This window comes from Nycticebus coucang, chromosome 8, assembly GCF_027406575.1.
Source record: "Nycticebus coucang isolate mNycCou1 chromosome 8, mNycCou1.pri, whole genome shotgun sequence".
In the NCBI taxonomy this organism is placed as follows: domain Eukaryota; kingdom Metazoa; phylum Chordata; class Mammalia; order Primates; family Lorisidae; genus Nycticebus; species Nycticebus coucang.
The window spans coordinates 108,131,716-108,150,960 of NC_069787.1; the positions used below are offsets into that span (position 1 = coordinate 108,131,716).

General features: G+C 48.3%; 1 protein-coding gene across 2 annotated transcripts in view; it reads left to right on the forward strand.

Annotated features, from left to right (window-relative positions):
* Nucleotides 1-4,360: 4,360 nt before the first annotated feature.
* The window catches only part of PXYLP1 (2-phosphoxylose phosphatase 1), a 63,744-nt gene continuing 48,859 nt past the window's right edge, over nucleotides 4,361-19,245 (forward strand). Inside the window, exon 1 of one of the 2 annotated variants that reach the window (XM_053598692.1) lies at nucleotides 4,361-4,489. The gene's annotated coding sequence lies outside the window, so the exon portion shown is untranslated. Of the gene's footprint in view, nucleotides 4,490-4,792; nucleotides 5,006-19,245 lie in introns of those variants that run through there. The other variant, XM_053598693.1, reaches the window with a different exon arrangement.

Here is a 19,245-nt window from a genome sequence, read left to right on the forward strand (position 1 = left end):
TTCAGTGATTTAAAAAATATACGTATATATGGTAAAGAAAACATGGTAGTTGAGTGGAAAGGGCTCTGAAATGTTCAGGAGGCCCAGATTTCAGTGCTGATTCTCCCAGGATTTCACTTTGTGATTGATTTTGGACAAGCTGATTACTCTCTGTCTCTTATTCTGTTTGGGCATAGAATTCTACATTAGCAACGACTTCTAGGACTTTGAGGCTGTTCTTTTCTGTTTTGAGTCCTAACGGAAAGGTTGGGGTGTTGCCTGGGCCCCATCTTTTCCATGGACCCTCACCGAGTAGCCGTGAGACTGCAGAAGCCCTGTCAGTTCCCAATCTCTTCTCATCTCCTTTGGCTTCTCGCTGTAAAACAGGAGGGGTGGACCATCCATCCACCCTTTATAAAGGACCTACTATGTGTCTGGCATGGTTTTAGATGAAATAGACAGCCAGAGGCCTTGTTTTCCTTTCATGGTTTCTAAATGTGATTTGTATGAGTTCATCTAGTGCTTGTTTATTTTTTCTCCCTTTAGTAACATCTTTCAATTGGGCTCAGAGTTTAGAGGACAAAAATGAATATTTACAGCTCTGATTCAGCAAGTTACTGTAGTTGTTTGTGATTTTTTTTGGCTCAAGGTCAGGTTCAGAGCCATCTCTTATTTTTATTTAATGTGATTATTTTGTGTTCTCTTCTCTCAGATTTGCCTTTCTAATTACATTTCACCCAGATAGATGGGAAAATGAGTTTTTCCTCCCTCATTGCTCTGAGGAGGGGGAAGGGACTTGTATAATAAGCCTGCTGGGGGTGGAGAGAAAGGATCGCAGCTGGTGGTAAGTAAAATGAATCATGCATACATAAATAATAGCAAACAGACCACCCTGGAGCTGGGAGGCCTGGATTGCATATTTAAAAAATATACATGTGTTGGGGAGAATGCAGCATTTCTGCAAGAATCTAAGAAACGACCTTTACCCTTTTGCAAGATATTTATCTCCTTGAGCCCCTGGGATTGCCAGGAGTAGGATAGAAATGTTGATGGGACAATCAAAGAAACAAAATGGAATTTAAAAATCATACTTATAATCTGGATATTATAGAGACAATAGAAATGTTTTGTGTGGATGTATAAATCCCACTGCAAGGCAGGACTGAGAACCATGTTTGTACTTAGAACATGGTACAGATAAACCACTCCACCAAACTCCTCCTGGAGGACTCCCTGGTACTGTCATCTGTAACCTCAGTCTCTGTGTTAGACTATTTACATGCAGGGGCAGTAGCCCATTGTTCCTCTAAGTCTACAGTTCAGGACAAAGGAGGCTATGCAAATATTTGTACCATTTTTGATTAGTGTATTGAAACTGACTTGAAAATGGACACCTGCTCCTAGCTGCTCACAGTCTAAGCAGGGATTAGGTGTGTAAAATGGCAGCAAAACAGACTATTTATGATTTGGGTGAGCTGGGAACTATTTTTATAAGATGGGTAGACTCAGCTTTCGATGAATTTTGAGGGTTTCTTTGCAGGCTGAGATGTGAATGTGGAAAGGACAAAGGAGCAGGATGGGATAGGAGAGGAGGCCAAAGTTCTGAGCATATGGCATTGCATTTTTTTCACCTCTACTCTGTTCACAGTCAAAATGGGCATGCCTTGCTCCTCTGACAGATGGATAATGAAAACGATAGTTGCTATTTTGCAAGAACTGATGTGCCAGGCACTATGCTAGGGGCTTGCCCTGGTCAGGATGCTGTTGGTTGCAAGGGTCAGGAAAATTCAATTGTAATTTGCTTGGGGAAAAGTGGGGAATTTATTGGAAAGAGTACTTGAAAAATCCAGTGGTATGTAGCATCAGGTTTCAGGCATGAAAGAAAGCTTCCTTTCTCTCAACTTTGCTTTCCTCTGTCAGCTACAATCTCTGCCACAGTCTCCCCAGGTGCTGGGCAGATGATCACCAGCTGCTTCAGGCTGACATCCCACCTCTTCATCAACCACGGTGAAAGGAGATTAGATGGGAATAATGGTCTGAATACATACAGTCTTGAGTATATGTGGGAAAATATATGCTTTCCATATATGTTTTCCCTGTAGGAAGACTTTCTTTTTCCTCCCCTGTAACCCCTTCCTCCTTCAAGGCTCAGCAGGTACCATTTAAACCCAAGGTCTACAGAAAGGAGGGGACTCCTCAAGCCGAGTGGAAGATGATGTAGAAGTTCTCAGTTTTGAATAAGGGGTGTGAGTAAAGAAACCGGAGGGGATGAGTCTAGGAAGAGTATGATGCCTGATCTTGACGTGGGAGGGCGATGGTATAAAGACAGAAACCCCAGATTGAGGAGGAAGCTGAAGGCATACAGGAACTGTGCCCTACTTTCATTTGGGACTTTGCCCCCCAGGATGCCCTATGCCATGACAGGAGAGCTGCAGCAAAGTGAAGGGTTGGTGTGGCAAATTTTACAGAGAAATGGTTAGAGATGGTGCCCCTGAGTCACCTTTAGTCCCCCTGTGATAAAGGATCCAGAAATGCCCATATGTTCCCCATGGAGGGTGAGAAAGTGGTCGAGAGAGAAGGAAGGGGCCCATATGGAGTCACGTGGCTGAGGGAACAGCACGGACAGGTGGCTTATTCTGCCAAACAGAGCCAGGCCAAAGGCTTATGAAACAGCTGGCAAAGAGAAGCTGTTCTTTTGCTGGAACTAGAGCTGTAAGCCTGCAATCCAGGGTCTGCTGGGCTCTCCCGTGGGGGAAAGGAAGAAAGCAAAGCTGAGACCCTGGGACTAAATCCAGGCCAGGCCTGAAGCAGACTGCTTTTCATTTACAGAAGCCCATCAATTCTTCTTCTCTTCTCCTTCTTCTCGAATAAACTTGCATGAATTGGGTTGTCTGTCTTTTACAGCAGAAAGCCCCCACTAACCTGCGTAGCCGGAGGTAGTGTGAGCTGAGAGGCAGAGCCTGGAATCAGCGAGGCACCAGCAGAAGCAGGCTGCAGCGGGACAGAGGAGAAAGGTTGGGTGGTGTGGGGTCGGCTGGAGAGGCCATCGAGAGCCAGGCTGCAGAGTCAGGGGTGATGCTGAAGTGGACAGTGAAAAGGTTTTGCGCTCAGGGATCAGGAGAGGCTGTGTCAGTGTTCCGGCAGTAGGAAGGCTGAGGGCAGCGTTGCACCGGGAGAACACGAAGAGAAGGGCAGGTTAGAGGACCTCGGAAGCAGGAACTGACTGGCCATGAAGTTTTCTGGTAAAGAAGGCATCCCAGGTGGCGGAGAAAACGGCGAGACCACGGGGGTATATGGAGTTGGGTTTGGAAAGACGTAGGATTTTGTGCTGGCCGTGGTAGTTTGAGGTGGAAAGTTCTAACAGAAAGCCGAGGAAACTATGGGAAAGATATCTGCGTCAAGTGTGTGGATTTGAGAGTCATCAATAAAGGAATAAAAGAAGTTCACTGAAGAGCGAAAGAGAGTCTCAAAGGGAAATAGCGGCAATTACCCGTATTTGTTTTGCCCAAGGTGGTTGCGGTGGTGCACCTGGGGAGTCACTGCGGGCCTGGACTGCGAGCAAAGGCCTCTCTGACAATCGCTGTAGGTCCCATCATCTCCCACAGAGAAATTCCGCAGATCCTCTCTCCAGACGAAACCCAACATTTTCAAAAACGACTCACAATACTGGATCAAACCAAGAACCACCGCGGGCCTGTGAGGTATCTAACAGGGAGTGACAGCTATCAGTCGAGCGCTCTGGGGACCTTCCGGAGCTGCTCCCAGGACGCCGCGGGGCCGCGCGGGGGCGCAGAGGACGGGCGCGCGGGGCCGCGACCTCCCCGGGGGCCTGGAGGCCGCCGCAGACCGAGCGGCAGCGGAGAGGACTGGAGTTGACACACGGCCGGATGTGGTCCGAGCCGGAAGAGAAGTGTGGGATGGGCTGGAGGGGGTGGGGCGGCACAGAAGCGAGAATCGGAGAAACCTGACAGTTTGGGTCCACGTGGCAGCCAGCCGACCCCAAACACGTGCGCCCACACAGGCATCAGCATCGGCGGCGCCGCGCCGGGCCAGGCACACGGGCCCTAAGCATCCACCCGGGGCCCTGGCCCGGGCCTTGACTCGCGTCCGCGCAGTCCCTGACCCCAAGTCTGGCGTTGCGAGGCGCACGGCGGGCCTGCGCGTCAGTGGCCGCGGTCCCCGCGTGCTCGGGCCGCGTGTGCCTACAGCTTTCGTACGACAGCATCTCCGCAAACTAGCACGTGTGTTTGGCCTCCCAGAAGCAGCGTCCTCTTCTCAACCACCAACCCCGCGCTCAGGGCGCGGGCTGGGCGGCCCGCAACACAGCCTCGGGGGCGGAGCTCCAGGGCGCCCGGCGCGGCGCGGCCGGCAGGGGGCGCTGCGGGACCCTGTGCGGCCGGGCGGCCAGTGCGCGCCGCGCTCACCTCCCCTTGCGCCGAGAGCAGCTGGCAGCGGGCGCCGAGCTCGGCGCGCAGCAGCGGAGCTGGGACTGAGAAAGAGACCATGGGCTGTGAGTGCGGCGCGGGCCAGGGCTGGGACGGTTGCCGTTGGGTTTGAGCGGCGCAGAAGCTCGAGGCGGGCGGACCCAGGCTCCGGGGTTGGGAAACTGACAGAGGTCACCTCGGCGCGCCAGTGAAAGAGGGGCGGGGAGGCTGCGGCAAGCCTCGGGGCTGAACCTGGCGACTAAGCCCCCTCCTCCACCCTGGCCTAGCCCGTGACTTGCACCCCCCCCAAGCCACTCCCACTCCTGAGCTTCCAGTGCCCCCGCCCCCCAACCCCTCTCCAAGCCACCGCGCGTCTGACCCTCCCTGCAAATCCTCGGCTCTCTCGCCAAGCCCTCGCCCCGCGCCTCTTCCGACCCTAGTGCCTCCTGCTTCGCTAGCCCTAGCTCCGCGCCTCTGCTGCGGAGCCCCTCCAGCCTTCCTTCTCCCTCTCGGCCCCCGCACTCTTACCGCCGGATTCCAGCCCAGATTCGAGCTCCCGGGATCCCCTTTCTTGGGTAATCCCCGAACCGGCTCCTCTCTAGGTAAGAAGGCGGCCGCAACTTCTCCGTGGCCTTTCTCGGGGGGTGGAGCTGGTTCCTCTCGGCGGCTAGCTGCCGCCCGGCGTCTGGCGGAGTCCCGGGGCCAGGCGAGGGGACTGGGGGGGGCTGTACTCCCAGGTTAGCATTCCTGGATGCTCAGGTTAGGGCTGTACCCTTTGGACCCCATGGCGTTGCATTTGCGGGTGAGCTTGCCTAGGTCTCGATCTTTTAAAGAAGCTGGCTTTCTCATACACAGAAAATGGATTGCTTAGAGATTGCTTTCTTTGTGACTGCAGCCGCCTTTCAAGTTGCACCTGTGGATAGTAAAGGATTAGAGGTGCAAGAGGCCGTGGAGCCATATTTTCCCGCTTCAGCCGTGCGTTCGGCGATTGCGAAGGGGCTCCGTGGAGAGTGGGGTTATCACTGCCTGGGTGGCCAGGGTCTTCGTGGGAAGAAGACAGAGGTGCTTTGCAAGCATTCAACAAGTAAGATCAGGAGAGATGAGGAATCACAGCGGACTGTGAATGGGAAAGTGTGTGTGTGTCAGGGGGTGGTGGCCAAGGGAGGCTCCCAAAAGTCTCCACAAGTTGGGGTGTTTGTTGGTATTTGCAGAAAGCCCGCGGATGTGGAGCGAGCAGTGCTGAGCCCTCCTTTTCAAACGTGATGTGACTGTGGTCAGGCTTGGCAACAACTTCTTCTCAGAGGTATTGGCTCCCAGTCCAGACATCTGTGGGAAGCGGGTTTACAGCAGATGGCTTGAAAAAGCCTAGCGGTCCCTGGAGAGAGGTGGAGCTGCACAGCCACAGCCTGAAAGCCAGTGTGTGAATCTGCCTTATCCCTTCTCCTACTTTATATTAAATCTTGTATTAAATTAATTGCCTATTTCAGAGAAAGGACATGTAGGGGGAACTTCTCTTTGGGGAATGGCTCCTGGCAAGCCCACCCTCACTGATGCCTTGGGAGGCAGCTTTGGGCACGAGGGTGGGAATGGACCACCTGGCCTTAGGAGGGCAGCATTCTGAGCATTTGCAGAATTGCAGAATTGGCAGCTCTCTTTCTATTGATTGGCATAAATAGTAATTAGTTCAGTGTTCCTTCACCATTGAATAAGTAATTAGCTCAAGGACATACTGGGGCTCTGTAAGGGCCCTCTGAGCACCCATAGGTTCCTGTGAGCTTCTTCTCCACCCTCACCCCTGCTCGGTGATGCCTCGCTCACTGTCAGATTCCCCACCATCCAGGGGCATCTGCAGGGATGGGTGGGGCCATCTCTGGCCACAGCCCCCTACCTGACACCCCTGTGTGGTAGGTAGCCAGCGTTTGTGGAGTGAAGAAAGAGAACCATCCCTCCCTTGAATCAGTCTGAATCCACAACCCATGTTTTTCCATTGTGCTACACTATTTTCAAAACGTCAACCTTAAATTCAACGCATTTTTTAAAAACTATATGATCTCACTAGAGACACATTCATTTTTGTGTGTGTTTAGAGCAGTGAGCTCAATCTGCAGGTCTGGCTCTGATGGCTGGTCTGTAACCTCAGTGGGAACCCCCAAACTTCCATGAAGAAAATCAGCTGTCCTCATCCCTGATTTGGGGAGCTGCTAAGGCTGTCTGCTGAGGGATGAGCCCACCACAGCATAAGCAAGAGAGCCGTGGCCCCAGTCCTCGTGGGCATCTCAGGGGGAGACCGGGTGCCACTTGCCGAGCCCCTCTGGCTGTTTCACATTGCCCCATCCTCTCTCCGGTGGATGCTGCCCACCCCAAGAGCTGCTTCCCGCAGAGGGCTGGGAGTCCCCCCTTCTCACACGTTTCTTGCATTGTGGTTGCAGTTCTATTGGGAGATTCTTTGGTCTGTCACAGATGCCTGTGATCCACGGGCGGACGGAACAAAGCCCAGCTCTTCTGCCTCTGTCAAAGCCTGGCCCTAGGGAACACAGCCTGAGCAGGTGGCAGTGCCCATGCTGCCTTTTTTGGAGGAATCTTGGAAGGGCTGGATTTGAGGATGCCACTTGGAAGTGGGAACCTGCGCTGCCTCTGGCTTCATGAGCTTATCTTTCTTCCCCAGACTGTCTCTGCCTTCAGGTCTGGCTCTTCCCCAGAATTCCTACAGCTGGTGAAAATCTGTTTTCTAGAAAATGTTTAATTAATGCCTGCTATCTGTGAGGAGAGAGATAGGGTGGGGAGGGGGAAAGAGATTCTTCTATCTGGAAGTGGGAAGGAGAAAGGATGGGAGAATAATCAAGGTCCTGAAAATTCAGGGGGAGATTTTGGCCCCAGCACCTATCCTGAGACAAGGTCCTTGGTTTGTGGGCAAGGAAGTACACCCACATTCTGAAGTAGGGGTTGCCAGTTAGGAGAAAAGTCACTGAGGTAGAAGAAATAGCCTGTAGTAACCTGAAATAAGGTTTGCTGGGCCTGCCATTCTGGTTTCTAGGAGGCCCTGAAAGCAGCTGGGAGTCAGGCTTAGCAAGGTGGGAGGCCCCTGAGCTGTATGAAGATTCTGTAGGAGCAATGTGCCACCTTTGGAAATGGCGGCTTGAGCAAGATTGGCCTGGGGCTTGGCCTGGGGAAGCCATGTTACTTCTGAGATGCTGAGGGGAGAGTCGGGAGTAGCAAAAGGGGCAGCCGCTCAGAGGGTCTTTGTACCTGTAGTTAAGAGGGAGCGGCCTTCTAGGAGGATAGAGGGCCTTTCCATACCAGCAGCCTTCCAAGGACTCTTCTTGAACCTGCTGGGCACCCTCGCAGGTAGAATCAGGCCAGTAAGAGCCTCTCAATCTGGAGATAGTGCAAGGCAGCCATGAGCAGGTGCCTGTGAAACTGGAAAAAAATGGCAGGGTCTGCAATGAGGCCAAAAGGCAGAGGGCCCCATCACTTAACAGAGCCCCAGGCTCAGCCTGCCTACCCTCCACCCATAGAATGTGCAGGTGGCTCTGACCCTTCTTGGACTCTGGTTAAGGACGCTACTGGCTTTTGCAAAAAGCTGAATCTCCATAAAGGGAGGAACAATCCCAGAGCATAGACAAAGTTAATGATTAAAAAGACATGGAAAAAGAACTTGGAGGAGCCCCATGAAGTAGTTCCTGCAGTCAGGAGGCAGCCTTTGCCATGTGCTCTTGGCAGGGTACTCCTCCACCTCTACCCCATCCTTCTGTACTTCAGCAGAGCTGCCTCCTTGCTGGGTACTCTGGGGTGGAGGAGAGGTTGGGGAACTCAGATGTCTAGTAGTAGAGACTGTAGGAACTTAAAAATCTTTTTGTATCTGCCCAGTCACTTCCCTAACTCACACATTCATGTTTCCGTCTACAAGACAGCCTTTCATCACCTGCTCACTATCCACCATGCCTCTCTGCATGGCCAAGCTTCCTTAGGAAAGCTATAGTCAATAGCATAGAAACCAGAGCTTTAAAAAGCAGACAAAGCTGAATATTATCGCACCGGTTTTCGTACTCACATTCCCTCCTCTCCTGTTTGTGGGTAGGGCCATCATTTATACCAAATTTACAAATAGTTTGAATGCTGTTGTTTGTCCTGCCCTTCAGTTATTTGGAGACATGTATCTTTCCAACCAGTAAAACCGCAGCTCATTTTCCTAGGCTTACCTCATTCTTGGATCCACCCCCAACCGTCCAGCCTTCAGAGATACAGCAAAATCATTTTGAGCTATTTAACTATAAACTAATGTGAAGCTCTCGCTTTCTAATTTTGTCATGTGCAAATATAGAAGAAACTGAAGTTAGAATGAAATATTTACTATCTTATTAACTCTTTAAAAGGAAAGAGGCAGTTGGAAAAATTACTAAAGTTAGAAATATTTAGAAGCTCAGAAATAATAATGATGGGACATAGACTTACAGAAATATACTATTATGCTTTAAATATAGTTACTAAAACATGGATATAAGTATGAACTTTTTTGAAAGTATAGATAAGTATAAAAATTTTGACAAGTATAGATTAATAATTTTGTATAGAAATTTTGATCCAGGTTGTTTTATGCAGTATATTAACGATCACAATCTTGTGTTATATTTATATAGTATCTTACTGTATACATGGCAACTGTGTCCATGATTTTATTCAGTCCTTCCAGTAAGCCTGGGATTTTCACAGAAATCAGGAGAAAGCCCTTCAGGATGATTAAAAGACTTCCTCTAGAATTCAGATCTCTTGAACAGAGAAGTACAGAGGGGGCCAAAAAAAATGAACACACATTTTAAGAAAGGGAAAAAACTATTAAAATTGTAATAATATATACCGATCAGTCACGGTGAGCACCTCTTTTAATTGCAGAAGTCAAACATGACTTGAATATTACATTATATTCATCTTTTGTTATCAATATACATTATTACAATTGTAATACAGTTTTCCCCTTTCTTAAAATGTTTATACATTTTATTTTTGACATCCTCTGTACTACACAAATGTGGATCAAGCTGTAGTTGCTTGATAACCAAAAGTGGTTGCATAGATATTTGAAAATTGCAGGTAGTCTCCTGCTTGGTGGTCAAAGTAAGTATTAGTTTTCTCTAAAAGGTTCTGCTAGTCAAACAAACAAGCAAAAACTGCCTATGTGAAGTACCACGGAAAACCTCTTGGAAGGATTTCTCAAGGTCTGTGGGTATGAGAGGTTCTCTGCTGTTACTTTCTGATGTTAGAGTACCTGAGTTCCCATGTGTATTCAGCACAGGGCAGTGGTTAAGAGTGTAGATTCTGAGGCCAGACTGGCTTTGAATTCTGGATGTACCATTGTACTCCTGAGCAAGTTACTTAATTTCTTGGGCCTCACTCAGTTTCTTTATTTGTAAAATGGAGGTGATGATAATACCTACTTCATGATACTGTTGCAGAGCTGAAATGAGATTGTATGTGACGGCGACTTAAAACAGTGCCTTGCACATAGTACGTGCTTTAAAAAATGTTAACTGGGGCTCTGTGCCTATAGCTCAGCAGCTAGGACACCGGCCACATACACCGAGGCTGGCAGGTTTGAACCTGACCTGGGCCAAACAATGACAACTGTAGCAAAAAATAGCTGGGTGTTGTAGCGGGCGCCTGTAGTCCCAGCTACTTGGGAGGCAAGAGAATCGCTTGAGCCCAAGAGTTTGAGGTTGCTGTGAGGTGTGACACCACAGCACTCTACCAAGGGCGACATAGTGAGACAAATATATATATATGTTAACTGGTATTCCTATTAATTTAGTCCTAAAAAATACGTTTTAGGTGCCAGCCGATTGCACAGAGATGATGGATGTAGAATAATGGATAAGACACCTATAGTTTCTGTCCTCGTGGAACGGAGCACATTATGCTGAAGTTCACAGTGAAGGGCATGAATGTCAGTGCAGAGGTATTTCCAGGCTCTTACCCACCCATTATGGCCACAAGAGGTTGGGGGTGTGGCCTGCAAGGGGTTGGCCGTGGTTGGGGTAGGGGCCAGTAGGCACTGATGTCTCGTGATCTTGCCAGCTCTTTAGACAGGCACTCATTTTGACAGGTCTGTGTCTGATGCATGATGGCTGTTGATGTTTTAACTATCATCTTGGCTGTAGGTTGTTAGTGGGAAGCGTGACAAGGGACCATAGACTCAATATTTACTCCCCTGGTTTGCTGGCACTATTCTTGCTCTTAGATGGTGGAATACTGCCCGGCTGCTGTTTTGGACTGGCTCTTCAGCAGCCCCAGAAGCCCTTGATACCATCAGAGACCTAGAGCTCTGAGCGAGAAATGGCATAGCTGCTTTGGAGGGTGGGTGGGGACCACCCAGAGGCAGGAAGCCAGAACACCACGTTTCCTGCCTCTTTCAGAGCTGGAACCCTTTTGACCTGAACATGATAAGTTGAGAGGCTTGGGTTTACTTGCTGGAGCTGGACAGGGAGGTCTGTCACCCTCAGAACCTCCTTTGCTCTGCACACCCTAAAGAGAAGCTCCAGCATGGCATCCTGCCCTGTGAGCTCCTGCCAACACGGAGCTGACAGAGGCTCCAGCAACTATGGACAAGGGAACTGTTCTCTGATTGCTGCTGCAGGGACTCGAGCTCTTTCCTGCCTGGTTTGAGCATGATAAGTACACCTGTGCTCTACATACACTGGAATACTTCATACCAACACGTCAGCAGTCAGACTGCAAAACTATTAACACGGTGTCTTAATAGGCAGCCAGTGTATTTTTATTCATTTTTTAATACTACAATTAACCCTTGAACAATTTGGTAGTTGGAAGTAGTTAGACCAACCGCCCTGTACAGTAGAAAATTCACATGTAAATTTTTGAATTCCCAAAAGCATAACTGTTAATAACCTACCATGGACCACGGTGGCCTTACCCATGACCTGAATAGCTGATTAACACATGTTTTGTGTGTTTTATGTATTATATGATTTCTTCTCACACAAAAGTACCCTAGAGAAAAGAAAATATTAGGACAATAATAAGAGAAAATATATTTACTATCATTAAGTGTAAGTAGAACATCACAAAAGTCTTCATCCTTGTCATCATGTTATCCAGCCCATCATGGATAGGCTGAGGAGAAGGAAAAGGGCGGGTCCGTCTTGCCGTCTGGGAGGTCTGGGGGTAGGGGCAGAGGCAGAAGGAAATCGTGCGTCATGGACCCAATCAGTTCCAACCCATGCTGTTCAAGGTTCAACTGTCCTGGAATTTGAAGTGAATGAGGTATTATCTTAAAAAGATAATACCCTTCATGTGTGAAATAAAGAAATGGCAATAGTGCCAATCATTTGTGTGCAGGGAGAAGTCTCTGCTTCACAGATGGCCTTCTGGGTGCTCTGACTTCTCTGGTCTTGATTTCCCAGCCCGAGGCAGGTCCTCTTTTGTCCTTCGTTTGTTTGTCTCCCTCACAGTTGCTCGTGGAAACACAGAGCTGCAAAATCAAAGTTTGGGCATTTACGGTAGAGGATCATGGCATGGATGGCTGATTTTGTTGGCTGTCTTCAAGGTAAAAAATTGCCATGTCTTCTTTTAGAAAGAAAATACTGTATTTTTGGAGATGGCTCACGTCAGCAGGCAGGAAGATCTCAGCAAGCCTGTCTCCTCGGTTCACGGAATTTCCAGCAGGTCTGAGTTAGCAGCTTGCGATTTTTATTTTCTCCTCTCATGCATCTTGTTGTAATGACTGCTGATTATCGTGAAGCAGCTGCCTTAATTGATGGTGTGTAACGACTCTACTTACAGGAAGGAATTGCAGTTGGCTTAGCCGAGGATCGGGCATTCTTTTTACTTGCTTTTTAGCTTGAGAAGTGTTTACCCTGTGTGGGGAGTGCTGGAATGGGAGTTGGGACTCCTCACCTCCGGGCTAGCCCCTGCCCAGTGCTCACACTTCTGCGTCATCACAGTGTCCTCTTGGACTCTGTTCTGATTGTCGGATCAGGGGCCCTTTCTCCCCGGCATGATAGGGAGCCCCTGGAGGGCAGGGACCACACACACCCAGCCAAGCTCCAGCATAAGGACAGGCAGGACAAAGGCGTCAATAAAAGATCGGTGAATGAATGTGAGTGGTTGCAAAGCGCACCAGTTATGATAGTGTTTGGCTGCAAGTGACAGCCCCTGTTTCAGTGGCTTAAGCAAGCAGTTGTTTATTCTTCTCATGAAGCAAGGTATCAGAAGGTTGGTGAGTGTTGGCGCAGGTTTCCACGTCGAAGTCTGTCTAGACTGACGCTTTGGCGAGGAATGCAGATATTGTCCCCCAAATACCCAGCAGACAGACTTCCCCTGACATCTCATGGCCAGAACTGTATCGCAAGGCCACCCCCAGTTAAAAAGGGCACACTAAGGAAGGCTCACTGCTGAAGCAAGTAGCCAAATATGTATAATGGCTCAAATATGGTAGACATTAACTTTATGCTCACACAAAGTTCAAAATGGCTGTTCCTGATCTGTGTGTGTGGGGGGGGTTCTCCTATAAGAGGTGATTCAGGGATGAAGGCTCTTAAGGCCACTGTGCTCATTTGTATCAATCAGCTGAGCAGGAAGGAACCGGGAGGATGGAGTGTGGGAGGCTTTTATGGTGAGTTACCACCTCAGACATTCTGGCCTGGGCTCAGTCACTTGGTCACACCTTCTGCAGGCTGGGAAATGTGGTCCAGCTCTGTGCCTGGGAGGGAGAAGGGATGGGTTTCATGATTAGCTGGCAGCCTCTGCTGTACTGTCCCTGCCAAAAACAGGATGCTCTTAGCAAGCAAGAAGGAATGAATATTGAGGGGCAAATGGGGATGTCTTCTTTAGAAGGAAATGTAGTAAGAAGGCTCCAGCCAAAAGTAGGCTTCATTCCCAAAAGATCATCTGATCTACATCCCTGTTCCTGTGCCCACCTTTGGAGGCCAGATGGCTCAGTAAAATAATGGAAAGTCCTCATTAATCCTCTTTCTTGACCCAGGGCATGTTCTTAACAGGTTTGTGGGGATGGGTTCAAGTTGACTCACCTCAGCAGTTGGAGGTGACCCCACAGGAAATGGCCTTCAGCCCCTTACAGCCAGGGGAACCTCTGATAGTTCCTCGGCCATGAGTTTTTCAAGTGCACCCACCTACCCACCCTACTGAGATTTCTCCTCCCCTCCAGCCCCCAGCCCAGCCCAGCCCACATCTGGAGGTGAGGGGAGGACACAGTAAGGGGTAACCTCTGATTCCCACTCTGATTCATTGAGAAGTGCTTTCCACCACTTCCTGCTAATTTTTCTTGGTAACCATTGATATGTGATTCATTGATCTGTTGGGTATTAGTGATTTTGCTCTTGTTCAGTTTGCTGTGGCCTTCGGTAACGGCTTCTTCATCCACAGCATTCCTCTTGCTGCCCTTCCTGCCTGCCTGCCTTCCTGCCTTGTTCCCACACACACATCTTGAGCACCTGCTGCTTACTCTGTGTCCACCCAGCCCTGGGAAGTGGGCAGGGAAGCTGACATGAGACTGTAGTGTTGATGAATACTGTGGGAAGGGTAGGTCCCTGGGGCTGTGGTTGCCCACTATTGGAAGGTGTCGCCCAACCTTGGGAACAGGGAAGGCTTCCAGTGGGAGGTGGTATTTGAGCTGAGTTTAAGGATGAACAAGAACTAATTAGGTCAAGAATGCATCTGGCCCAAGAGAGTGAAGTGGGCACAAACATGGAGTTATGAAAAGGGGCACATGGAGTTCTGGGGGAAGAGCAAACAGTCCATTGTGCCAGAGTCCATTCTGCCTGGTGTGGCCATTCACTCATCCAAAACTGCTGTGCTTTGGGGCCTGGGGTTAAAGCAGTGAACAGACAGAAAAAAACTAAGCCCCAGTGTGCTGTGAGAGGGGATAGGTCTGCGAGGAGTTTGGGCCAGAATCCCAGGAGGGCTGGCCTGCTGCTGGGACACTGCTCTAAGGGTCTGCCTTTGGAGGCTGAGTAGGATGTGGACTCCCTCACTTGGGCCTTCACCTCTCATGCCCTGTCCCAATGTCTCTCATTCTTGTCTGGTCCCTTGCCCAGGCATTACTCAGCCTATAAAAATAGAGGCTGGCACCAGAACACCAGCATGTAGTTGGTGAGAAAAGCTGAAACTGTCATGACATACCAGGATACTTGCCAGTGAGATTTTTGATGAAACACTTTATTGAAACCCTGAGGACGAGGTTCTAAAGTTGGCTTACAGTCTTTTTTCTCCCTCCGACTCATACCAATCTTTCTGGCCTTTCAGACTACGTCCTGGCTGTGCCTATTACCCACCCCTACCCATGGGCACACTGAAACAAACACTGAACCCTGAAATACACCAAGTAAGGGCTCATCTTGGCACAGACTGGCCTGACTGAGGGGCTAGGTCATCTCCATGGGCCCACCAGAGGCTGGTGCAAAGTCCATCACATGTTCACATCCGGACATGATGGCAGACCCTGGCCTGAGAAGGCAGCTTCACCACTCCCTGAGACGGTCATGACTCTTGCCAGCTCATGTAGCTTTGTGCTTCTTTTCCCTAAGGAAACGAGGGCTGAGCCAGGGAGTGCTTTGGTTATTCCTCCCAGGCCTGTTTATTAAGGGAGGCTGGACAGTGTTGGCGCATGGGGTGCAGAGAGCGGAACCTTCGTGCTCGTCTAAGCCAAGGGCTATTGCACATTGCTTCAAGGGGGGTTAACCTGAATCTGTAGACGGAGATCCTCTGATGCTGCTTCCTGAGTGCCTTCTTGGTCCACATGCTGTACAGATCATTACTGTCTTAAGCGCTTTCCAGGATAGATCTCAACCAGTCTCCTCCCCCATGAGGAGGTAATGTTACACTCCATTAGAATATAAGCTCCATGAGGGCAGGAATTTTGATTTAATCACCCCAGTCCCCAGTTCCTATACTTGTACTTGGCAGAGAGCAGATGCTTAGTAAAAATTTGTTGAATGAATGAATGAGTCACTCTTTACAGGTGAGGAAACTGCAGCTCAGAGAGATTAACTTGTCCAAGCTGCTCAGTGGTGGCGTAAAAGACCTGGATCTCAGTCTCAGGGAGGTACCATGAGCCATGGCTTGGGGACCCCAACACACTGCCCTAGGATATGGGTCACTTCTAGGATAGCTCTTTAGGAGGGCTGGAGCCTGCCTGGCCTCATGTTCTGTCTGAGCACAGCACAGTCTTGGCAAGACCTACCAGTTGTATAATGATGAGCTGTAAGCTCCAAAGTGTCGGAGCCCAGAAGGTTGGAGGGTGTCTTCTTGCTGCCAGTGCCTTGCTGTAACTGGGAGGCAGCATGAATATGCAAGAGCGTACCCATCAGCAACTTGAGAGTGACATTTCTATAATGTCACCTTCATCCTGTCAGGCGTGTGCTCAGAAACTCTGAGCGGTTCCCTACTCCTACAGCAACCCTGTCTGGTCCCAGCCATCCTCCACCCTATTCACTGATGAGTCCCCACATAAGGCCCTGTCAGCAACCTCGCAGGGGGTGGGCTTTGCAGCCCTGTAAAGACTGTGCTCTGTGCTCTGCTGTCCTCCTGGGAATGCCTGCTCTCATCAGGCATGCTTGCCCAGGCTCTCCCTGCCCTTTTCATTCATTGCAGTTTCTGCCTCCTCCCTGAAGCCTTCTCTCACTATTCCAGCACAAGGAGCCCCCCACCACCTCTCCCAGGCCCCTGTTCCCTTCGTCTGTCTGTGCTGTGCATTTTCTTTCTTTTTTTTTTTTTTCTGGGTTGCAGACATTAACATAATTAAAAAAAAATGCTTACAAAAATAAGATTTTCTTGTAGAAGACACAGACATGCAAGCAGATAAAGAAATGGACAGTCCTAGCATTCAGCGAGAGCTGCTGTTCAACAGCGTGAGACTCTGTCTCAAAAAAAAAAAAGACAGAAAAGGAAAAGAAAAGTAAATTTATTTCAGGTTAATGTGAGAGTACAAACAACCAGGTCAAAATATTTGATTTGTCGGGTGGAATCTTCTAATGTTGTCCCTGGCACGCTGGGTTCTGCAGTTGGATGGGGCTGCTGCTAAGTGGGGCATGCGGCCCCTGGGGGACACCTGAGCAGCCTCACTGTTATCTGAATTCCACATCAGGAACTTAGGTTGACTTTTCAAAGAGGATACTGTTTCAGAACCACTGGTCTCTTTATAATTTATCATGTGCTTACCTTGTGAGATCTTGCATAGCTGCATTGTTTAAAAGTAATTTAAATAAAGTTTACAGCATTATTTTTCTTCCTGATTTCAAAGGTAAGACATGTTTGTTTAAGAAAATTTGCCACATGCAAAAACAGATAAGTGAGGAAAGCAGGGTTCCAGGATTTCCTCACCTGTTCAGAGTGGCGAGCCAGTCTTCCATCTTGCAATTTGTCTGTTTTAAAGAAAATTAAGATTTTAGATGTAATTGCAATCATTATCACACATAACATTTAAGGCCTATTTTCTCTTTTCAATGTTGCTTTCTTTTTTTGTTTGTTTGTTTTTGGTTTCTTTTTAAAATGACAAGTACATTTATTTTTTAAAATAGCACAGGATTAAAATTCTAAAGCATATACAATAAAAAGTCTCACCCTCACGCTGCCTCAAACCCCTCAACTCAGTTTTCTAACATATCCCCTTTGTAACATAATTGAGATCAAACTGTGCGTGCTGTACTGTAACTTGCCTTTTTGACATAACTGTAGCGTTTTCCTCTGTCATTAATCTTCTTTTGTTGTGTACCACGTGCTATAAAAAACAGAGCATTTCAGATATAAGTAGATACTGACATTTTTTCTCACTTAACAATAGAAGTGACAGCTATTAATTTGGGGGCTGTATGCTTATCTTTTTCTGTAAGTTTATATGTGAGATTGAACAATTAAGTTTGGTAACTCGTCCTAGGAAATGTATCTTTCTAAATATCAGTAGTCACCTTCGAAGTACACCCCTTAGGAAGCCAGGCACTGATGCCAGTGTCTAGGTCCACCCTTCAAGGCACTTTTTCTAGGGTGAGTTTGCAAATAGTTATCAGACCTGGTTCTCCAACAAGTAATGATGGCCATTCCAGTAAAAAGTTAAAAAAGTGCAAATGTATGTTTTACCAAAGTGAGATTACACTGTATCTCTTATGCAGCTACTTTTGCTTCCTGTCTTTTGTTTTCAACTTGGCAGAATTTCTGGAAGATATCTCCTTCCACACCTAAGCCCACTTCTTTCTTTTTTAAGGCTGAATCGTGTTCCATTGTGTGGACAAACTGATTTTCCAACCTTATTTCCCTATGGATGAACATCTTGGTTGTTCTCAGATTTTTTTTTTTTTATATAACAACTCATAACGCTGCTTTGTATGGATGACTTAGCATTTTTACAGGATGGATACCTAGGATATAAATTTGGGAGCAGGTGAAAAGTGTATTTATTGTTTTGATGGAAACCACGAGTTCCCCTTCACAAACACCATTCCAGTTAACCTTCTCACCAATAATCCATGAAAGAATTTGTCTTCCTTGAGAGTAACGTTCAGGAGAGATACATGATTTTTTTTTTTCCTTTTTTTTTTTTTTTCCCAATCTGGTGGAGTTGATACTGGAGTTTCAGGTTCTTGGTCTCGGTGATTTGAAGAATAAATCCACGGACCACAGATCAGTAGTAAGACAGAATTTATTTACAGAAAAGAATACAAAAACACTAAACCTCCCAGAGAGAAAACCCAAGTCGGGGAGAAAAGCTCTCTCAGTCTCTCTTTACCATCTCACCCATCTCTCTCCCTCTCGGATATATATAGGTGCAGGGTTTCTTGGCCAGGAAATGAATGGACACAGTCTTGCGCTGGGGCACGGTGAATGAATGTATTAATGAATGGACACAGTCCATTCAGGAATTGAGGCCTAGGAAACTTACATGAAATTGACCTAGGTATAGGAAATGGAAGTTCCCTATTCAGTCATAAGTGCAAAGGGAAGGAGACATCAAGGCGCAGGTGTCTCCTCACCAGTTGTTCCGTCCCTTTGGCTATTGGGAGCCTCCGTGGAGGAGCCCCCCCACCCCCCAACTCCGGACTCTCCAGCCCGCTGGTTCCTCTGCCGGCTGCCGCTGCACCAAGACAGCCAAGGCTGAGGCGGCAGGCCCTCTGAGCTGGCTGGGGCGCCACTGTGCCACCTGTCCTGTATCAGGGTGAGAAATGCCATCTCATTTTTAAATGTGGATTTCTTTCCATCCGAATTTTCCAAACATGTGCATACGTATACATATTGAAAATAACATAAGAGTCCTGCAGTATCTGGTTCTGTATTTGTTTTTGCTTTAACATTAGGTTAGGAGCGTTTTCTCTGGTCATTTCATTGTCTTCTAAAGTCAGTTGTTCTAGGTTTCTGTCCTTCTGAACTATTGCAGATGACCTGGAGTGTTTTTTAGCTTAGTTTGTGTCCTTGATTTCCAAAGGTCCTGGGAATAGTACTTCACAGAAAAGAAAGGAAAGTGGGGGGGGGGGGAGACTCTCTCAGCTCACCAGCATCTTCCCAAAAAGGTGGTCCGATGGCCCTGTGTAGTGGCTCCAGCATGCCCCTTGGGGTCTTAACTTTCCTCTCTTGTCCCAAGCAGCTCTGAAAGCCATAGGTGCCTCAATCTTAAGCTGCTTTTGTAGGGAGGTGATGCCTTATGAATTAGCATTGCAGGCATCTGCCTGACCCAAGCCCTAAGTCCCCAAGGAATAAGGCTCTTCTGTGGGGCCGAGAGGTATCGGGGTGATGGCAGGGAGAAGGGAAGGCTCGGTGCAAGGGCTTGAAGTGAGCCTGTGCTGGCAGGGGGGAGCTGGGAGGCCATGGGCAGTGTTTGGTTGAC